This window comes from Acipenser ruthenus, chromosome 1 (assembly GCF_902713425.1).
Source record: "Acipenser ruthenus chromosome 1, fAciRut3.2 maternal haplotype, whole genome shotgun sequence".
In the NCBI taxonomy this organism is placed as follows: Eukaryota; Metazoa; Chordata; class Actinopteri; order Acipenseriformes; family Acipenseridae; genus Acipenser; species Acipenser ruthenus.
This window is the reverse complement of record NC_081189.1, coordinates 89,665,797-89,671,796: the sequence shown is the minus strand read 5'-3', so window position 1 is coordinate 89,671,796 and position 6,000 is coordinate 89,665,797. Positions and strand designations below refer to the sequence as shown.

Genomic DNA, 6,000 nt, shown 5'->3' with positions numbered 1-6,000 from the left:
CCAACATGATAAATAAATTAATTAACTGTCAATATATTTATGTATTTGTTTATTTGTTCATTTATTTTTCATTTTCATATCTGCCAAAACCGGGTTAATGAAACTAGAATTTAATGAGGCTACAGTATACATTCAAAATTAGGCTACATTAAAATTCCCTCTCTTTACTTTTTTTTCCCTCTGTCCTGATGCACTTGCTTTATTGTTAGGTTCTATTGCATGTACCTTCTCTTGTCTTTCCATATCTCATGAAACACATGTCTGTTTTGTTTCTCTGCCTTTACTACCTTTCAATCCCACCTGTCTATTTGATCAAGTCCTGAAATTACGTAAAAACTGTCATTTGCGTCATTAACATATAGGTTTCCAATTTAAATACTGAATAGTTGTTCCGCCACCTTTATGTACATTGCACCCATTTCACCTGTCGGAAAACAGCAGAAAAGAGTTTCATTTTATGATAAACTACCCTCAGGATAACTCGGGTTAAAACAGACGGAGACAGATAGTTTCGAACTGTCAGAAGCCACCTTTGATATTCAGGGCCAGCCGCAGTGTCGGTTGTGACGCGTGCGCAGTGATATTATCTTGTGGGGCTTGAGAAGGCTGGTCGGTTCAGACAAGAGAGTTTGCTGTTGGAGACACAGACGCACAGAGTAGGGCGAGGGTGTGTGAAAGATATTATAGTGCTGCAAATAAGTATTAAGCACCGTTGTCCCGTCCACAGAAGGTAAGCTCTAGATATAAAATGGGAGTGTTTAAAAAATAACAGCAACTTATTTAGCATATATCTTCAGAATTAGGACGAAGGTTTTTTTTTTTTTTTTTTTTGGATAGGAACTGTTTATGTCATCACTATTACTATCCCTTTCAAATAACCACAATGTATGTGTATTAAATGCCTTTGACAGTTAATAAAACCGACGGTATCTTAAATGTAAAGCGTCTGGTGTGAATCAAATGTAAACTAGATCAGCAGCTTAGTTGTATAAACTTCGCAAATTAACCGGCAATTGGGTCGCTTTGTCACATACCAGCAACACACTGATATATTGATGTAGTCAATTTAGATAATTTAATTAGCAGTTATTTAATTGTGTAATTTTTTTTTTTTTTTTTTTTTTTTTTAATTAACGACTTGCTGCATTGCATCCGACACATTTTATAATTTCTAGGTGCAGAGAAAAGCTTGGGCCAGCGTTTGGACAAATGAAGTGCACACTGCTGCCTGATTAACATAGCTGGGTGGGTCACGGTGCCGTGTTATTATATACACAAATACAAATATCCAAACAGCTGTATATTTCGAATGCAAATGTAATTTGCAGTGCAACAGATTGTGTGTTATGGTAGTTGGTAGGTTAGCTTCTCCTGTTTTTATGATGATGCTGTAATTTTAAACTGGTCAGAAGAAACAAGTGCGCTAGCTAACTAATGAATTACACCCAAATGTTGTGTTTGTGATTTCAAGGTGGAGGTAATTTGAGATTGTAGGGATCTAACTTGAAGTACCGATAGTCATATTTGTTTTGGGCATTCATTTTATGCTACATTTCTGTGTGAAAGTATCATTGCGAATTTAAAAGTACAGGTTTACGGAATAGCAAACATTCGTTTTAAATGGCGGTTAATTTTGGCGCACAACAAAACGGTACTAACCACGGGTTTGCTAAATCCATGCAGTTAATGTTAGGCTTCATTTTACATAACGTAAAACATTAATTTTTTGTTCTGTGGGTATTGCAAACACATTTTAAAACAATAAAATAGTTGTCAGTTTAAATGGTATGCCTTTGAAGAATTAGCGGTATCACTAAACCACACGTTTGAAGTAGGTCGAGTGGGAGGCAGCCCGCTGGGTCAATTTTAGTGTACCACGTGAGGAGAAACGATCAAAATATTGTAGGAAACACACATCCAAGTGCATTAAGTAGTACATAACTGATATACGCTTTTGTGTCCATCTACTGTAGACTCGTGTGTAGTTGTGGTAATTGACTAAACAAGTTAACATCTGAATACTGTCATGTTAATTGCACAAGCAAATATGGTTTCCTACATTTTACTTGGCAAATATACTGTTAAAAAAAAGCAAGTGGGATTTAATTTTGCTGGATTACACAGGTATCATAAATGATCCGCTGTTGTGAAAATGGGTTTGTGCCATGTCACACAGCAAAGCCTTAAGTTTGAGAGCACCCGAAGGGAAATGTGCTTAAGCTACAGGATTCACAAAACACTTTGAATTTAGACTGATGTAGAATTGTTTTTTAAACAAAACTATTCACAAGATGTGTACATGTAGTAAACCTAAATATGACATAACAATAATGTCAGTAAACTTTACTGTTTTTAAAACCAGGGATCCAATATTTGCATAATATTAATACAGCATGATTATCATAAATTGTAAATACAGTACTTTGTTTTTGTCAAAACGTTCCCAAAGCTTTATGCTTCTTGTTTATATCTTTTGTATGCATCACATAGTTGAGGCTGCCGTAGTAATGGGTGGGGTCGGTTTCTACAGGATTAATGTGGCTACTGTTACAAATTCTGAAAGTATAAACTGATTGCTGGACACGTTTTTATGGAAATTGGTCGGAACAGTTGATTTGATGTTTTTGTAATGATCATTTGTCAGGTTGTGTTATTAAAAAAATATCTGCTCTTTTTTTCATATTAAATGGCTTGTCAAGCGTTTGCTTTGTGTACCACTTATTCTTTTGCTAATCTTGTGCAAATTGTAAACCATCCAGTGGTTGTGTGTGTCCCCCCCCCCCCCCCGTCCCCCCCCACCTGTCCCGATAGCAACTGATGGATGAAGGGAGCTGAGAATAATCACATTCTCAGCTTGTATTAAGTCAGTGTTTGAGGATTTTAGTGGAGTACTGTTGAGTTTGCAGGTTTTTTGCAGAGTATGGTAGTTCTCTCCTTTTGCTTATTTCCAGTCAGGCTTGTGTTTTTTTTTTTTTTTTCTTCTGCAACTCTTTTGATAATTGCAATGAAATAAATAAAAAAAATGTCAGTGGTAACATTACTCCCTTTTCCTAAATGGGGAGTTTCCCGCTGGGCGAGTCTCATCCTTTCACAAGTAGGGGTAACCATTTACCAAATATTTGGACTGGATGTCCGCTGCCAGCCAAAACTTGATCCTGAATTTGTCTGGTTTATTCGCCATCCGAGTCTAGCGAGACCTTACATTTGTTTGGAAAAGCTGCTCGTCCACTGAAATATTTTGTCCTGGTTTGTAGCAGAAAATGCTATTGTCAATGAAGTGGGTCCAAATTTATCATTTTGAAGTCAGGCACATCTGGTTTGCTTCAGCTCTAAATGCAGAAATCACAAAATTTCACAAAAGTGATTCCGTGGCATTGTCTCTGGGTGGGAGGGTGGAAGCAACTCCCCACTTACTGGAACACAAACTGTACAGTGATAGGCTTCTGGCACCAAATGCTCCATGGGCATATACTAGTGCAGTGAAAGCTTCTAATTCCTCCAAGGGCATTGACCAGGAATCATCTTGTAGTTATCGGTGGGCTTCTGCTTCAGTGCAACGTTGTATGTGGTGAAGCGTATGCATGTCAATCAATAGGCGAAAAGCACTCAATGCGCTCTCATTAATGTTGCGTTTTGCATATGCCATGAGCCCTGGAACTTCCCTCAAAATATTATGTTCACCCCTTCTACCGGCAGCTTCAACACCAGGATTTATAGTGTTCCAAACAGTGCCATGTGGTACTGGCGCTACCACTGGAGAAGTGTCTGCCTCAGGCGAAGTGGCTGGCATCCTTGCAGGGGCTGCCACATGATTGTTTCTTCTCCTGCGCCCTCTTTGCGCACTTGGTCCTGGCACTTCGCTGGCATCCTCCTCACTGTCACTGCTGCTGGAAGATTCATCTTGCAAACCCAGTCTGTTTCAGAGCCAGATTCATCATTGCCCGTCTCTGCTGTATCAGAATCGTTGTTTGGTAAAGTTTGCAGTAATTTCAAACACTGCTTTGCTATCATGCGTCTTCCGCTATCCATTTTCAATTGGGGTAAGAATGAATTTCTTAGAAAAACTAGATCAGAGGAGAATAGTGGCTCATACAGATGATAGACTATCACACAGACAGACAGCTGGGCTCTGTGAGCTGTCAAGGCTGATTGATGGGCTATCAGGAGGCTCATTGAAACAATTGAAATGTCAGAAGACCGCTCACTTGAGGAATGCAGACTGATATAATCAAACTTCAGTACATGGCGGCAAGTCCCAACTGATAAATACAAATAATACCACAACATTTCATTTTTATAATATGTTTTATATATAGCGGTCAGTTTGACCGCTCCTGGTTGGAATAGGTATGACGGTATTTAATTTTTGCAGCTATGCGATTCCTTCTTGGTCAGGTTAATTTGTACATGTATTTAGGAAAATGTCAGGAAAGCACAGCTCCGTATCTTACATGTACTGTAAAACAGGATTTTTTTGCGGCAACTTAATTTTGCAAATGGCCTTCAAGGTTAGTTTTTGCTGCAATAAATGTTTGTGCTTTTTCTTTTTAATGTATAGCACATGTATGAATAATATATTTCACGGCACATTAATTTTGCAGATTATGCGAAATTTTCTTGTTTTTACAATACCTCAATTTTAATTTTGAATTCCAAAAACTGTCAAAATGACCGCCTTAGTCGTTCTAGTGTTAAGCCATATTAGTTGCCTTTTAAACCAGCTTAAAAGTGCTAAATACGGTCAGCGTCTACACTACGGAGCGTTTAATACCGGACACGAGACCACCTTGGGGTAGTCGAGCCCAGTTCTAAATTAGATCGCATCAGGTAGCGCGGTTTGTCAGAAGTGTGCACGCTGTAATCCAAACTATATTTGTGTATCCTCCAATATTTTTTCTGATATGGTTTAGAACGTGAACATTACAAATACAGTACTCAGAACTGGCGCTTGAAGGAGTTGAGAATGACTATCAATACTGCTGTACCGTATACAATTTCTGAGGCTTGTTGTAAAATGGTGGATTATGGTGCGGCGTGATCAGGTGCTGAAATCAACTCTCATTGATATCTGGAGCGCTGAAATTGGTCAAGGAGAACTTACGAGTTAAAAACGAAATGCACACATTATGATAAAATGTATGTTGTGTTTTTAAGAAAAAGCCATAACGTTCAGGTGAAGAAGCACTATCTTCCGTGGGCACAGGCTCCATATTTGCTGGGTTGTAAACCATTAAAATACAGTGCATGGTGGGATAATGTCATATTAAGTCCCACAGTCCATTGCGCTGCTAGGAACTAACCAAACTATTTTAATAAGCCTGACTAAACATGAAACGTTACTTAGTGTGGACGTTTTGAGCTGGATTAATTAAAACGTTTGAGTACGGTTCTCGAGATCGGTGTACTGTGTTAATACATTTGCAAGTTTGTTGTATTTAACCCTTTGCGGTCCATTTATTCAGCGCCTGTCAGGCGCATCAGGTCAAATTTATTTTCACACAAGCTGTTTATTTTACACACGCTGTTTAAAAGTAATTTTATTCACAGTAAAACAGGTTTAAAAGGCACTGCATATCAACGTGACAACGTGCATCTCCAGCCCTGCCCCACCCCTTGTTCGCTGTATTTCACGTTTCTTCATAGTCATTCATACTGATAAATCATCTATTGTATTTAGGCACGAGGAGGGCACAAATCACTTCACGTGCTGGTTAAATGTAATATGTGAGCACGGGGTTGCACAGAATTAATTCACGTGCTGGGATTCAAGTGAATAATTAATTAGTAATTGAATCCCAGCACAACAGTATATATAGAGGCACATTTTCATTCAGTCGGGGTTGGGTGTTCGGTGAGTGGAGAACGAGTGTGGAGAAGGAGAAACTAAATAGTAAAGAAAGTAAAGTAATTAGAAGTGTTTTCACTCACCGTGTTTGTTCGTCTGTCTGTTTAAGTGTAGTACGTTTTGTTTGTCTTTTTATTTTGGCGTATAGTGCCGTG

At 38.5% G+C, this 6,000-nt stretch overlaps 1 protein-coding gene across 1 annotated transcript in view; it reads left to right on the top strand.

Annotated features, from left to right (window-relative positions):
- Positions 1-498: 498 nt before the first annotated feature.
- The window catches only part of LOC117421021 (tudor domain-containing protein 7B-like), a 52,425-nt gene continuing 46,923 nt past the window's right edge, over positions 499-6,000 (top strand). Inside the window, exon 1 of the mRNA XM_059031853.1 lies at positions 499-730. The gene's annotated coding sequence lies outside the window, so the exon portion shown is untranslated. The remainder of the gene's footprint in view (positions 731-6,000) is intronic.